At 38.6% G+C, this 17,520-nt stretch overlaps 1 protein-coding gene across 3 annotated transcripts in view; it reads right to left on the bottom strand.

Annotated features, from left to right (window-relative positions):
• LOC119722864 (cardioacceleratory peptide receptor-like) overlaps positions 1–17,520 on the bottom strand; it is a 45,303-nt gene that overhangs the window by 15,812 nt on the left and 11,971 nt on the right. For all 3 annotated transcript variants that reach the window (XM_038193253.1, XM_038193254.1, XM_038193256.1), the window contains exon 2: positions 8,798–8,881. The gene's annotated coding sequence lies outside the window, so the exon portion shown is untranslated. The remainder of the gene's footprint in view (positions 1–8,797; positions 8,882–17,520) is intronic.

The raw sequence follows: 17,520 nt of genomic DNA, 5'->3' as shown, positions 1-17,520 counted from the left end.
CAAGTCATTATTAAGTTACACATGAATATTTCTGTCCACGGTTCAACGTCAAAATAAGCGATACTATGTGTGAATAACATGTGAACTTTAAGCTTGAGGCAAAGAATTCTCACAGGAAAACGCCACTTTAATATATTTCGACGGGCACGTGATTAAAATTGGAGGCGCACTTCTCTTGAGTTGTCAGTTTATCGTTATTATTGAACAGTATTTCGCGCAACCGACATTCGTTCGTGATTTTCCATTTGTGATTTTTTTCTATTTCTAGGTACTCTAGCGCATTAAAACACCCTTACTTTAATAACAAACCTTTAATAGAGACGAAAGACAATCACAGACGTCTGTTCTACAAACGATTGAATGTAATCCTCATTTAATAATACTTTTGTGACACATTTTGAAACCAAAGGAAAATTAACACTGAAATTCACTAGCTGGATAGGGGCTATTGTTTTACTCGTGTTCGTAATTTCTTCACTAATGTACCATACTACCGTTTGAGTACTTTCGCTCGTTTAAAGGCTTACCAAGAAGTTCAAACACCAAAAAAGGTATCGCACAATCTCGTCCCTATGGTGTCGAGCAGTACGCGCCCACCACTACCTGCTTTCTCACCCTGCTATTGGATCATTTGCATGTGCAACATTTTTGAACACGTATGCAAATGAGGAATAGTTTGGTGCCTGCCTGTGCGTTACATTAGCGTTTGTTTTTGTATGCGGTGTCTGGGGTAAAAAACAGAATCAATTCGTCGCGCCGTAAGTTAAAATGTTACAATCTTATCCCTCCAATCACATTTCATATTAATATGAGCAAATCGGAAAGGAAAGGAGTGTTTTTGAAAGGCTCCGACGTTATAATTACAATGATCGTGAAAACGCGTAAATGTAATGCACGTTGGAAATAACAACACCAAGTACAGGATAAAAATCCATTACTAGCAAATTGCGGTATCGAATTAGGATGTATTAGGGAGAATTAGGAAGACAGTTTCCTATCAGGGCTTACTACTGGAAACGAGATTAGAAATAAAGTAAGCACTAGGGACGAGTTTGGGTATCGCAGAAATCACATGTTGAATCGGAACGATTACTTAACCTGGGGCATTCACCGAATGGTTCTGTGACCTTTGACCAGCTTGACTCAATCATCCCAACTCTCCATCCACCTTCCCTTTTTGTCGAAATAATTCTCCGCGGATCTCAGGGGAAATATCCAGCGTGTACTTTCAGGATTGCGTTTGCAGTTATCAATGGGACAGAGTGCTTGCATGTTAGAGATACCCAAATCAGTAGCGAGCGCATCAACGTTTACACACGCAGACCCGAAGGAGAGTTTGCTCTCATAGTCGCATTGAGACCTTTCTCCTTTTAATTTCAGAAGGCTATTCATCCTCGGGACAACTGCTCGGAGGAGAAGGGAGTCCGCAACTCCGGAACTGAGATTAGAGTAGTTGCTAGTCATCGTAAGCAACGCAAACAACCCTTTGTCCTATTTTCAGCCGCTTGTGTGTCCCTCCGTTTCCCCTAACTATAAAGTAACACCCACGTACCTTGATAGTCACGGCACGCCTCATCGCGATATCAAAACATGAACCAGATAAACACTATCATGTACTGTAATTTTCCTGCGAAGAGGCCGTAGACTCGGGACAAATATCTGCAGGCTTAAACTCACATAGTACATAGTTCACAGCGCGAGGGTGGTTGTTAGTGTTACACTAAACTAACGACGGATCGCTCTACCGCTACAGTTTGTTTTTATTCGCTTGGTAGACAGAACTAACATTCAAGGCACGTACCTTCCGCTGATGAAACCACGTCACGTAATCACTTACGCTTTAATATTGCAGCGTTCTTTCTCCATACGCTGGTCGAACTGGCATGGTTTAAAGTGAGCGCTGTGCCAGGTTCTCCCTGCATACGTGCGTGCAGTCCCGTCTTATGTTAGGCAAATTAGAAGATGAAGAAAAAAAATCTTGGAGTCTGTGTTCTTAGTAACGGGAGAGCACATCGTTCATTGATGACTGTCGACTCAAGTGCAGTTAACTCGAGCCTGGTTAGGGATTATTGAATAGGGGACATTCGCTGGCAAAAAGAATCCAGTTAGTTGCATTGGACGAAGTGCGTCAACTTTGATTAGTGCGTGTTACACTATAGTCTGGTCGAGGCAGCGTTGTGGGGGATGCTGCAGATTGAACATAAATTACGTCTCTTCGTGACAAACTCTTGAAAACGAAGATTAACCCAAACCCGGGTTACTCTTTTACAAACACTGGAATTTCGTACGGTGCATTAGCAATATACAAAGTCTTTGAAAAAAAGGAATTAAATCAAACGCATTATGATGAAAGCCAATCTTAAGAAGTCAGAACACATTATTTATGGAAAATACTCAAAAAATAACAAACGAAGTAGAAACGTCAAATAGAAGCTAATCCATAGAAGTAAATCCTGGAGTCTCTCCTTCAGAATAAATATCTACGGAAATAAACGCCAAAGACCATCAAGGAAGAAGAAATATGTAAACGTTTCGTTAAATACCTTCGCAGATGTCTTTGCAAATATCTAATCAAAGGATTATCTTTTCGATTCTGATGGAAGTCAATATCGATATAATTCCTCCTTCAAAACAACACATTTATGGAAATGGTTCGAACAAGATAAGTCAGGGAAGAAGAAAACATTCAAAGGCTTCTTCCAGTTCATAAATACCTTCGTAGTTATCTGATAAAATATCTGTTCAAAGCACATCTATTCCATTCCAACAAAAGTCAATCTTTTCAGTATATGATTGCTATGCAAAGAGAGATTCGAAAAAGAAAGGCAGATAATTAGAGATATTTAAAGGCTCGTTTGTCTCCTTAAATACCTGCTTAATATCTTCGTAAATATATTTCAAGAGCTAAGGATATGAAATGCGAAAACTGCAATAACAAAGTCATGTCAACCTATGTAAACAAAATCTTCGAGGTTGACGCCAGTAACCGGCTTTTGTAAGCATTACATGTTACATGCAGCTATACAGTGACAGGATCGATCCAATATGCTTTACGCATTCAAGCTTGAAAGTCGCCGAATGCATCAGATTTCCGATTTGCAATCTCTTCTTTTTTGGCCCCGCCCCTGCTCCCAGTAGCACTCAATTTCCATTTTGATCAACCTGGGGCCTTTCTATAGCCTGTATGAATGCAAGGTACAGAGAAACGCTTCGCATATCGGAACAGAAGGCACTTGGACTCAATGTTGCCCAGGGCCCCGGATGTTGATGATTGCTGATAATGATCGTATCCGCTCCGTGTAGACTGTTGAGTGTGAATGTGATATATAAGAGCGTTCCTCCAAACTCCGGTCTCGTTACCGGTTTTGGCTCTGTCCCCAGAATTAGAATCATTGAGAAGCTTATAATATCAAATGAAAATATTCGATACACTTTGGCTTCCCATTGTCCTATTAAATGATTTGATGTTCTTGAAGCAGAGGTTGGACCAATATTGAGCCAGTGTCCCTGCTTTCTAAACCATGTTGAAGCCGAACAGAGACAATGCCGAAGTTTCAAAAACAACATAATTTCCGGATACTGCAGCAGGGATCACATTTCACTGGTTCCCAATGCAACGTGTTTTATAATACACTTTGCATGCGATCGGATAGTGTGGTACCAGTGAGGTGCCAACTTTTTTAGCTAAAAAGAAGAAGATGAAGAAAAAAACCCGCACCTGCAACAACTAGAGATGTATTCATCTGCAACTGCTGAGATATACTGACAAATCTGACATTTTTTTCTTCTTCGGGAATACAGCAGATTAAGGCTATCGTCGTCTGAGGTTTCAGCTCACGACGAAATACAACACCACAAACCGAATCCCCGCTAATTAAGAAGGAAATTAATTTGTGCAGGGATAAGTTTCACCATCCGAGGAGATTTTCTAGCCAGACTGACTACAGTTCATTTCCACAGCCGACCTTATACAAACTGCTTGTTAAGTAAACTTGATATCTCACAGTAGTATTTCTTTTTTCATTGTCAGCCGTCATAATATGATATCACCATAAAGTTACTTCTTGGAATAACAGTTAATCTTGTTATTGGATTCTGTTTTTGGTTTATTTGTTTAAGTCCAAAGACGGAGACTCTGACGGAAGAGCCAATTAGCCAGATGTGATTTACAAGAAAAGACAATTTGAATAAAAACAATTCAATAGCTACCGAGAACTAGAGCTTACAGCTGTCCGATTGTTATGTACAGTCAACCACCCCAGCTGCTGATGTGTAAACATACCCTAATATTAACAGAGGTTTTGTAAGTCAATACCGAGTCACAGTGAACATTAATACTCTTATTGAAACATGTGGTACGGTAATTAATTCCGATCTCATTGGCTATATTGAAGGATTTTTGTGGGAAACAGGTTCACTAAAACGTAAACAACTGGTATACGGGATAAGCCTTTTGTCAGCAAGACAACCCCGATGTAGACAAAGGTTATCATTAAGCTTCAATGACAAAATAGTGATTTTTTTAGCTTTGCATTCGAGGAAACAAGAAACGAATCGATTATGTCTTGCTATTTGCAACGAAATAGTAACAATACCCACGGTAAGAAAATACCGAAGCCAGGAATGCACTTTTTTCCTTCTATTTTTGATGGACGTTAAATTATTTTAGGCTATCAAAAGGTTTCATTGATGGGTTTAATTGATTTAAACACCTGGGTGAATAGTTTATCTTTTTTTTTTAGCTCTGAACAAGAAATCACACTGTAACAATTCTCGAAGCTTACAAAGTTATAAACGGACACATGGGTACTTTGTCGTATTCCTGAACCTACTACTGGTCTGCTCGAGTTTATTACTCAAAACTCAACTGTGATAATTACGTTTATGCACGCAATCTGAAATTGATCCACTTGAGTACTTGGATAAATTAATTGATTTCAACTTGCTGCTCAAGTTCGACTTGGAAAAATGACATGTGAAATTGAAATTAATAACGTGTGTTTGGCTTGGACTTGAATCAAAAGGCCTCATGACAAAACGCAGGTTTCGTTTTTCAAAAATAAAAATGTCAACGTGAATTTGATATTTTTGTCAGGTGCACGTCTTTCCGTATGAAACGTCTGGACGTTTATTTGGTACACTGCATTCGCTTGGCAGCCGTCAACTCAAATGTTTAGCACTCGACACGCATAACTATAAGCATAAGCATGAACATGTATTCTTCACAGTTCGACAAACAAACTTCATTCAGAGAAATGGCATGAGAAACCAAAAAAAAAACCACCCCAAAACACGAGTCTGGTGTATTCATAAAAACGGCTGAAAAGGCGATTTGTTTTAAAATTCGCTGCCGCTTACGTCCAATAAAAAAATGGTCAAAGATGACAAAATCGTATGATTAATATGAAGCACGGTATTCTTAATGATGCATAATGGTCATTACGCACAAACAAATGAGGATCACAGTTCAACATTATTACATCGTCATGAACAATGCTACAATAAAGATAATTACAGCCAGTCATTTACTCAAAACAGATTCACATTAATAACGGCTGGAGCTGGCGCGGTTATGTTCCCAGCTGGGGGCTAGAGAACTCTTGACTACTGGTCGTGAGAATTAATAACCAACGGTAGATCGCTCAAGATCAAAGGGTATTAGCAGAACATAATATCTGTGGAGAGCGACAGCGACATATTGATCGGAATCTATACTATCTCGGTAACAAGACTAGCCAAGCCTATGGTGAAATAGGTCCATGGGCACACAGATTCTATTCAACTGATTCAGATTGGCTATTCACTGGATGTCTTTCTTTGCATCTGGTCTAAACAATGGGCCGGGTTTAGCCCCTTCATTGGCATTAAGGGGTAATCCTACACAATGGCACTGCCCGGTTTACAAGTGATAGTCAGTGGGTCAGTGAATCAGTCAGTGAGATAGGTCATCTAGGACCAGCACAAGTGGTGGTCAGCAATTTACCTTATTTTAGAGTTTTTTTTCAGTATCACAATTTTTAGATATAATCTTCATCAGTAGAAAGTTAATATGTCAGTCTCCTGACGATGACTAGAGCAGGCTAGTCGAAACGTTGAGACCAAAGACAAGTTCTTTTAGAACTTACAGCAGGACTGTTCTAAACAGAACAAAAACTGCTTAGCAAGTTGATAATAAGCAGGACAAGTTCTTCTCAGAACTAATATCTTCTAAGCAGTAGTTATTACCACATGGTGTTACCGCAAAACCGAAACGATACCGATACCCCACCATGCAAAGCCTCAAATCTTATATTAATATGTATTCCTGCATGCCACGAAGCAAGAAAGGTGATTATTTGACTTTTATTTAAGTAAGTTTTTTGGCTGGTAATGTGTATCGCAAGAGGCACAGAAGTTCATCGTCAGTTGATTTGAATATCATCTACATTTATCTATCATATGTATTTACTCTGATTTGATATCTTTAAATCATAGTAAAGAAAACAATTCATTGATGACAACACTTGGTATGAACCTAATACAACTTGGGATGTTAAATCTAATGGTTCTATGGATAGTTATCTTGCATGTTGAGCAAGAAAAACTGATAATTACTATATAAATATGTCAAGTAAGGCAAGAAATTGGAATATGTACGTGCCATCTTAAAACTTGATCTGCAGTATGATACAACATCTCCAAGATGAATATTCCAGTTTAAAATGGTCAAACTGGTTTGACTTGTTTAACTGGTTTTGAAGTAGTATATTAAACTAGTTTTGATCAGTTAAACCAGTTCAAACCAGTTAAACCGGTACAAAACATGTCACCAATCTCCAGTTAAACTAGTTTCGACAAAAATGTTCATCTGGGTTACTAAAGTGCATTCTAATTGACAATGCAGCAACAAAACAGTCCACCGTGTCAACTGATAAAACTCTTTCAAAAAAAAATGTGGTTGGAAAATTTGAAATGCAACATAGCCAGGTGCATGTAGGTTGGAGGGGTGTACATATCGTAACAGACAGCTGGATGGCTCGAATCCCTAGGGTATAAGACCTACCTTCCCCCCACGTCTACCAATTAGGAGCAAGTGAATATCACCTTACTCGCAGTAATCGAATGAGTCCGGAGTTTAGCGTCTGCCGCAGAACACTCGATCCCTTTTTCACGGGCGTGTGACTCTGACGAGCTTGCAGACACCCCGATGAAATATTAAGCAAAAACAATCGACTTGCTATCACTCGGACGGATCGCCGGTCTCCGATGAAATAAATATTTTGGTTTCGAGTTAATAGTAAACGGTGGCGCAAGCGAAGCTTTTATATGAACGTTCGGGAAGTCCTCGCGTTACAATCTGGTAGCGTTTTTTGCCCAATCGACCGACCCTATTATTTTTTCAATCAAGATGGTTGTGCAAACCGCCTGAGGCCGTACAGCGATTTCGTCTGGCTTCCCGATCAATTGTTTATCGTTTAATTCGGCCACGTGTTGAGCTAATTATTAATTGTCTTATAAATGAGTAACAGTTTTCCGGTGAACCGGTCTGTGTTTTTTAATCATAATGCTCATGACAGTGGAAGCTCATATCATTTGCTCTGAAATTGGTACTCACTATACATGTGCACAGTGTTAATTCATATAGATATTAGGTTCACAGGTTCATCAATTAAAGCGGTACCAATTCTCGGTAGTGGGTAAAAAGAAAGTAAAAATGAAATCACTGTCATTTTTGTGACAAATGAAAACTGGAATTCTGCTTTATCTACCGTGATTGCGAGTTAAAATACGTAATATGTTTTGTTCTATCAAAAACGTTTATTGACTTTTCTACCGGTAAGCCCAACTAAAGCACTAGTAAAATTTAAAAAGAAACGGTGTGTTTAAAATGGAATCAGATGTAGAGTTTGTCAAATTGTGTGCCAAATTGACACCAAAATTAAACGTTTAGTTAACGTGAGTTTTAAGTTTATAATGTGCTTTGCACATAATTGTTCTATCAAAAGGTTCATAGGCTTTTCTATCGATTAACACTGTCTAAGTACTAGTAAAATATTCACAAGACAGCTCAATGCATGTCAGAAGAGTTCTTTGTTTTTACTGCGACTACTGGACTGTTCAATCGGTTCGATCCGTTCTAGCTGTCTCTGGCGCAGATTTATCATGGTCCAACGCAGTAAAAAGTAAAACGCATTGCAACACAACGTTAGTCTAAGTGAATCGCTATTCATCCATCTTACGGGGGTCGTTTGTCACGAGAAAACCCGCTCGGCGTTTTGTAGAGACAAACGTCCGTTCTTTAAAATTGATGTTCGCCTCTGTGTAGACATTGTTTACAGGTTATAAGATACTGGTATGACTGAATTAAAACGAGTACCCAGCGAGCTGAGATAGGCAGCAATATTTCTTATTAATTTTGAAGACAAAAGTATCCCGAATATTTTGAGAGGAAAGTTTACAAATTTACTTACACAAAAATCAGAATGAAAAAGGCGGAAGATAAGCAAAATTCCGTTAATTTTCTTTATAATCTTAAAAGGTAAACTTGTCTTTAAGAAGAAAACAGTCAATTTCATATAGCATTTCGTCTCCGAAAACAATTTGCAAGATTTCATCTTCTTCAATGTTCCGATAACAGGCACGATTATCACTACGAATTGTTAGTGTTTCAACAAGACAATCTACGCAGGAAAAAAGCGTCGTTATATAGTCATTCATCTGTTGCTTACGATGCACTTCTGCTGGCCACTCAATCCGTATATTCTAGCGCAGGGGCACAACAGATGATTTCAAAAAGGCAAAAAAAGGATTCCCTTACCTTTGTAGGCGAGCCGTCGAAACGAGTACCGTAAGTCTCCAGTCTAGGTACAGGTGTACAATAGAGTCAGGGATTGAAGGTAGACTGAGGAAGCAAGAAAAAAAAGTCAAGCTAAGTCAGAAGTCATCAAAGCCTTGAGCGTTAATCGCAGCGCGGTCCCAGTTGGCCGTGGCATCGCGCGAGCGGCACTTATCAAATAGAGCTCCGCCAACAAAATGAACTCATTGCCAGAAAACGGAGGAACGAATAGCGCCGCTGCTCCTGCAGCAGCCCGCGTCACGGACAAGACAGCACCGATGACTGTGGCAGTCCCACCCGCGATGATTGACAAGAACTCCCGGTACCTTCAGCCGAGCTCACCGCAGACTGACTTTAATTAAAAAAAGAAGTAAGGGAAAAATTGACAGCGAGATATTGAGCATGGAATGACGAGGCTGAAGGGTGATAATGACAGCTTGCCTGGTAGCTAACCACTGATAGTGCACACTGTATCTGCTCCCAGATGCTATCGCTAATTGTAGTCAGTAACAGCTATCTATCTATAATTTGTCCAATGCACTGATCTAAGTCCACACTGTACAGATGTGCTCGGCTTGAACAGAACCGCATCTGTACTTCAAGCTTCTAATATTTGTCAAGATCTCCAGGCACAGTGTCGACCAGTTATTACAATAGGGTAATCCCACCAAGTTATACATTTACTCAGAAGATGGCCAATCTTTAATAATATGGGCTAACCGATTTGAGACATTTTCCAGAAAAGTTTCAAGAAGCTCTTCCTGCGCAGAAGAATCGATGTATTGACCGCGCAGTGAGGGAATTATGGACGAAACTGGAGATGGGTTTGTGGAAATGAGGACGTCTCTGCGCATGCGCCGATGATGCACCCAATACCCTGAATGTTTGCGTGGGTTGGCCGTACGAGACAATACCCTCGTAATCCAAAAATGTATCGCCGACAAATGCTGCTGAAATTGTATTTTTTTGGTATTACTATCTGCGTTCATGCAAGTATAGGAACTGAGCCAAAAGTACTAGTTATTCACCTTAATTATTCACTAATAAGGTTTTGTTTTCCCTCTTTAAGAAGGGATATGGAAATGTAAAATTGAAATGTAATCTTACAATAAATAAATCATGAGGCTCCAAAACGATTATTTTACATCCTTGCTGTTGATACTGTGAAGCCAGATTCTAGGGTCATCCGAGGATAATTGGGATTGGCATTGGACTTAATGTTTACAAATAATTCTAAAGATTTATGACTTTTGCAGGCCTCATTTATTTAGGAAAGCCATTTGCTGAATGATGAGTGTTAAGGGCAGCAGTATGATTCAATTTTACACGAGATGTATTCAAGGCGGGTGCAACGAACCTTGAAATGCATTGCACCAACTGCAATCTATTAACCCATTTTTGCTGACCCTAGGTTGTATAATTCTACACAAAAACCAATATCTAAATCTGTTGCTCAAATTATTCCCGAACTCAACAAGGTTGTAAAAAAAGCCAAGACTTAGTTGCCAAAACAAATTTGAGACATTAAGGCCTAATACAAAAACGAACTATTAACTAAAAACGACTACTTACCCAACAACCCACCGTCTGATTTAACATTTTTTTGGTGTGCATTCGCAACTTGTTCTCACCTAACTGGTCTAATTCTATCTTAGGTTTGGCTCATACAATTTCGAGTACATTCGAGCTTGGATTCAAATTCTTGTCAGTGAAGAGATTTCAGCTCCCTAACAGGATAATATGTAGCTGTGCCTATTATTAGCATGCGGATTGCTCACTTACCCCTTTGGAGTAAACACCATTTACAATGATGCACAGAGACACGAAGCAGCTAGCGCTACAAGTCTTTTGCTTTACATACAGAGTATGCCATAAAAAGTGCAACATTGACAAAAATATGTTTTTTTGAAAGGCCAAGAACACTTTGATGTAAACCTGGTGTAATTTCACAGGTAGAACAGTTGTACGAGCCGTGATCACGCATCTAACCAATAGTGTGGCAGCGTCGTTCATCCTTGTGTATAGGATCCGTGATTACTTCACACTTCATTGATGTCACCAACTTCAATGTCTTTTCAATGCATATTCAATGCTTAACCCAGATTCAGCATGTCCAAGTGAGAGTGGCCCTAGTAAAATTTACACCCTTTCACTTAATTGATTGTATGTCTGGATCTAGGGACCCAAATAGAATGGGGGTAAAAGGGAGTGGATTGAGAAATAGTCAGGCTTTAATGTTATATATAATTGCTTTGAAAAAAAAAACACCCCACATTAAACAGTTATAATTATTTGTTTTCTGAATATTGCACTTTTTTTGCCACACTCTGTAGTATCAGCAGACTTGGTCAGAAGAGAGAGCTTTAAGACGTGCAATAAATTGTCTTGGGTAGTAAGAGGGGACCAACCTCGCAAAGGCTCAGACACATTGAGAATTTAACTGGATTCTAGTCACGATTTGGATGACAGCCCACGCTGGTTTGAGAAGAACCCTCAAAACCCCAAGATCAGAAATAAGAAGTCCTCTATATCCCAGGCGACAATATCGAGGGTTGAGTGGACTTAACTGGACAAGAGCATCTCTCTGGAAAAGGCTAAAGGATTTGACTTGTCTTGCTTGTTCCTGCCTTTAAAAGGAATTCTAGTAATCCTACTACATTTTGGTCTTAGATAACAGGACAACATTGACTTAAGGTATTATCATAAAGAAGCCCATACCAGCGACAGAATTGACTCTGCAGAAGAGTCTTTTCCCGCATCTCATGAGTAGAATTAAATTGAGCATAGAACAATTTTTGTATCTGTTGAATAATTTACTTTTGCGACAAATGAAATGCCCTTACTACGTAAATGTTTTTTTAGGCAGGGAATGTAAATGCTTACATTATCCAGTGGCTTAAGTATGGTTTAACTTCTAAGTTAAACATCCGTGTGGGAGGGGCGGGGGCCTCCGTAGTAACGCTACTGACCGTATCCTTTTGAAATATAAGTTGATATTCCAGGTATGTTGCTACCAAAAGTTTTCACAAGTGGTAGACTCCTTCTACCTTCTTAAATGTTCATGGCATTTATGTATGTTTGTACAACATACAAAGTCCCTGTGGGAGATATTTTAGTGCATGTCCAAACTTTCCCGCGCATTTCGCATTATCACTATTCTACGTAAAGAAAAACATTCGCGATGAGATGTACGTGACTTCGAAAACTTTTCTAGTATTTCCAATCGCCCCAGATAGACTCAAATGTGTTGAATCTCAAACGGAAATGTTGGAAAGATGCATTCATACCAATTAGGCACGCCCGTATCGGTCAATTAGATCTAACATGTTCTGTTTTGATAACAAGTTAGCACCTGTTTTCAAATTCTCGTATTCCTAATTGTCAACTCCTACGCCCATGTTATTGGGGCTCTTTATTCACTTCGGGTGGTCTGGGATTTGTGAAGCAATCAATTTTGTCTAGTGTGCATTTCTTGCGTCTTTATCCGTAGCTCGCGACAAAACAGACACAGACGATTCAAGGATATACGTCTAATTATTGGTTCAATTTCCTCAGTATTTCCATTTAGATAGTCAATCTTAAATTCGCTTGTCAAAACATTATTTAACTGAGAATTCTAAGGTCGTATAGATCGATTAGTGCTTGAGTAATATTGGTCCAAGTTGTTAAATAGGACGGATACAACCAAAGTTGGTAACTTCGGAGAAAGCAATTATCATAATTTCGTTACTTGCAGGAAAGTTTTTAAATTAAATGAGATGTCAAATGTTGAATAAGTTTTGGAAAAGCTTTTTGCTGTAATTCATTTTGGATATTACCAATTTCATTTCTTTTTACTGGTATTTTAAGACATTTGTTTTAAAAAAAATACGTTTTAGTACCGGTTTGCGATAAGGAGCTCCTAGGTGAAGAAAGTTAAAGTTTATCCAACGACGATAGTGCTGCCAGCCGACATTAAATTAATAAATGTTTGTCAAATAGGTCTTAAGAGTGGAAAGCGATCAATGGAATAAAAGTAAAATTGTAATTTATTAAAGCTCCCGTCTAGTTTTTCTTCGTAAATGCGGCACAACATATTGATTTACGTTTAAGAAACTATATTCGTTTCTGTGCTTGCAAGATAAGTTGTGGACTGACTTTTTTCGGGTTGGTAATTTTACAAAAGATTTATTGCTGAATTGCAATGAATCCATGAAACCAGTGTCAACATTACATGGAAGGGGAGGGGTGTTTCAATAAAATATTTGGGGTGCTAAGTCCGTAAATCTACCCATTTAGCTGAACGTATTTCGGAATAAGACAAATGTAATTTGAAAAAAAGTGCAGAGTTTAAAGATATATAACTATATCTTTTTTTCCTAACACAATTCATAAACTTATCAGCCATTCTTTATCTATCTGTTTACCTTACATATCGTTTTTTTTATTTTTACCAAATGAAAAAAATTGTCAGGTAAGCCTCCATTTCAGAAAATTCATATTGCATACCGTAAAAGATCAGTCATGTTGTACGGGGTGAGTTAAAAAACAAAACAAATGGTGCCCCCTATATTTTTTTAACAAAAGTTCTGCATGCAGCGCTTTCCAGATCTAGGATAACATGAAAGCCCAATTAATAAACTTTCTTTGAGTGAAAGATTCATTCAAATCACTCCAATGGAATTTTGAAGACAAATTTCGTTTATTAACCTTGTCCACGGATCACATTTAAGGTACGTGCTATTTCAGTCAAAATGAAACCATGCCGTATCCTGAAAATGATATCGGAATAATCCCATAAGTCTCCGGGGTAGCCAAGTATAGAAGGCAGGGCAAGACTGTAAACTCTTGACATTATAAAGCATGTTAGTATAACATTTGAAGCAGCAGGTTTTTAAATATATGTTATAAGTGCCAGTTATCATGGTCAAGAGAGTGTTCTGTTGTGTTTTTTTTTTATATATGTAAATAGTTTTCGTTTTGCTGAAATATCAGTATAACCTTTATTGTAATCCGTGGACAAGCTGAAAAAAAACGGTGTTTGTTTTCAAATTCCATAACTGGAAATGTACATGAGCGATTTGAATGATTATTTCACTAACTTATTAATTGGGCTTTTATATCCTAGATCTGGGAAGCGCTACATGCAGAACTTCTTCAAATAAATAGGGGGCACCATTTTGGTTTCCTTTTTTGTTACTCCCCCTGTATTGCTGAATTATCGTCATATAATTTTCACTTGTATGTTTCTTATTGTTCCCTTTCGTTTTTGTTGTATTACTTTTTCTTTATCTGCGCCTTGACTATCTAATTCTGGTGAATCTGGCGCATTATACTGTTCTATATTATTATATTATTTATTTATCAGTAATTGTTTATGCTTTAGTGGTAACGTGAACACCTCAAGTTACCAAATAAAGATAATATTTTACAAAACGTCCCTTATTCATGATAAATGGCTTGCAACATTTTTATGTTGTCTTAAAAAAGCTACAACAGCGCCTTTCGCAAGAGAAAAAACTCCATGAGTAATTAATTGGTTGTAAAAGTGCATGATAAAATCCACTTGATCCGTGTCGAATTGCTGATACGCATAAAGCTTTATCAAACCTCGCCTGAAGCCCAGTGATTAAATATCCTTGCCTCGAGTCTTTGCTGTGCTGCGCTGACCAAAGTCTACCACGAATGCCCCAGGACGTAAGGTTTCAGGAAACATATTCCTGAAAGCAGCCAGACCGAACTGTATTGCTATAATGGAAGGGGTATTCGTTGTGGAAATATCATTTTTTTTAAAATATGACATATCGAATTGGGAAATCTGACAGGTCTTCAGTTTTGCAAATCTGGCAAATAAGGGACGAGACATTACGAAATGTGATTGATTTTTAACTATTCATAATGAGGGGTCCGCAAAAGGGAAGCAGAAAATGTGGGCAGACAAGATCAAGGAGCAGACTGCTCTTAACTGGGCACAGCTTCTCAGAACAGCAGAAGACCGAAACAAATGGAGGAACTATTTGACAGATACCATCATAACGTCGCCCTATACGGCCGTAGTGCTATGGGAAAGAAGAGGGGACGGCAATACGTGGTCCAATATTACAGCTTCTGCTGGGGGTAGTTATTTTTTAACGAACAATTGAAAAACAGGATACAAAATATTGAATAACAAAATGAAAACTGTATTATGAACCATTAAAGATTCGTTTAATATATGGTGAGATATTTGGTATGAACCGACAAGATAGGAGTATGTCTAAATATCGACTGTAGGAAATAATCGGATTGAAGCTAGAGTTTTGGTTGTATGGCCTTTGCAAGGGCGGATCCAGCTTTGACCGGGGGGGGGGGAGAGTTAGACCGCCTAACCCCCTAGATTCACCAGTGCACTGACTGATTTACCTTGCCCGTCGTGATTTTGTAGTCTTTAATCAAATATAAATGTAAATCATTTACCCCAAAATTCAAAAAAATGTTAATAACTCTCATGAGATGTCACAATGTAATAACAACTACCGTCACGATTTCCGCTAAATGAACAGTGACATGACAGGTAAAAATGCGACGGAACTTTCTGACGTCAGCAGGAGCTATATTTTCGTTATCCGAGGTTTGCAGAAACGTTTAAGAAACCACTCAACCTCCCGAAAGTTAAAGCAGCTAACACACAGATCAGAAGCCAAACCTCAGAACAACCCCAATGGCAAAATTGGACGTTACCATTAATAGCACTATCATCTTGCCACACCTAAATAGTCACTGTTAGAAAAAACATGTGCTCAGCTTACACGAATTAACCTGTTTAAGGGATGTAAGGCCGATACACATTAGTTAGGGATTGTCTGTGTGGGAGGCCTTCCCTTTTTCCTCTGGCTTATGCGATCTTAATGGTTCCTAAAAAAACCTGCCCAAATTGTCTATTGCCGACAGTGACAGGACTGACCCAACTCAAGAGAAAAAGTCATCGGTATTCGCTCGCTCCGTGCGTGCCAAAGCAAGTGGGGAATTATTGGGGGCTGTTGCAATAAATACCTGGCCATGGGCGACGTCCATCGACGCGCTTATAAAGGCAACGCTTTTACCAGCGAAAACAATATCCCAATAGAGCAACTATCTTTGGGTTGTGCCTACCTGTAGGGCAGGCATAGGACAATGTAAGGCAGCACTGATCGTTAGGGTTACGGCTAGTTTCAGCCCAAGGAGGTATTATGCACAATCCATCAAACCTCACCCTTTAATAGCCATTCAAATTCCCTGGTTACTTTAAAAACATAGCAGCGGTTTTCATGAAGTTTACAAGATGTCAAACGGTTTACATTTACTTTGTGTCGGTTTACTTATAACAAATGTATTAAAAAATGAAAATGAAATGGTTTACTTTAAATTAACTTAAAACAGACACTGACTGGCTGCGAAGCTGAACTGATTACGGAGGTAACAAGTTCAAACCCAACCCCAGTCAATCTCTCTTCGTTCTTTTTACATTTACTTTTAATACTTGAATTCAAGCGTATACATCAGCAGATGATGTCAGAACCCTGTATGACTGAGCCGTTGTTTAAACATTTTTTACCTGTTTCTTTGGTATTTTCGACAAAAATATGCCAAATTAAAGTCATATACGATCATTTGCTTTTCAGGAATTTTGTTCGTTTCCGATAATAACACCACTCAAAATCCAAAGAAGAATGTTCAAAACCTAACCTGAAGTTTACGAGCGACTGAAAGGGCGATTGGTCCAACCTATCCACTGAGTTGAAGCTTCAGCTCAGTGGATATTACACTTTTCGAGAAAATAGTGAAAAACCATGAACAACCTTTTGATCACGAAACACGATTTCGTCTATTGTAGTCTTTATTTCAAACAAATCTGTCAATTGACTGATCGTTCGAAATCACCTAATTTCTTGATTTCTTCTAAATGACAGCAAGTCAGGTGGAATGATTACTTTGGGTGTTTAGTACCAGTACGATCTTTCATCCAAGTAAGCTTTTTCAGTAGGTTACTTTTGGGATAAATGTAAATGATCCTGGATTTCTTGAGGCATTGGACATTCATTCGATCCTCAAGTGAATTTCAAAATTGAAATGTGGCATTAAGTCGTGTTCGAGGCTCCTAAGGAAGTATAGTTATACTTGCACTGTAACGAACAAAGAACATGGCTATACTAAGATATCTCAAAGATTACGTAAATATTATGTTCGTCAACCTCAGAGGACATTATGTAAACCTACACTCCCAGGCTATTATGGCAAACTATCGGCTTTTGTGATTTGTGATATCTTGGACGCCAAACGGTGTATTTTGGTCCCTTTTCTCCGACTCAATTTCCATGGCAACATGTTAATGTATGTTTATTTTTACCGTTTTGAGCTTCAATTTCACTTCTGGGATCTAAAGGCTCAATGGACGAAAATTGGTCAAATGTCTTAAACAATTGTTCAAACTTAGATGCAAATTAACGTTGCTCACTACATTTGTTACCAAATAAAATGGTCGAAAACTCACATAGCATCAGCATAACGTTCTGTATCATGGCAATACTCGTGCGTGGTATTTATATGTGTGCAACTTAATACGCGCACGTAAAGACTGCGTGAAATTACAAGACAGTTGATACAGTATGTATCTCGTAAAACTTCGAACCTTGTATCAACTGTATTCCCTGCTCTTTGAAGCACCAGTTGCAATAACCTGAATATTATTCCCTGTCCGCAAAGGCCAC

Source organism: Patiria miniata, unplaced genomic scaffold, assembly GCF_015706575.1.
Source record: "Patiria miniata isolate m_02_andy unplaced genomic scaffold, ASM1570657v1 HiC_scaffold_16, whole genome shotgun sequence".
NCBI classification, from domain to species: domain Eukaryota; kingdom Metazoa; phylum Echinodermata; class Asteroidea; order Valvatida; family Asterinidae; genus Patiria; species Patiria miniata.
Note: the sequence above shows the minus strand (reverse complement) of the source record. Positions and strands in the feature narration are given on the sequence as shown.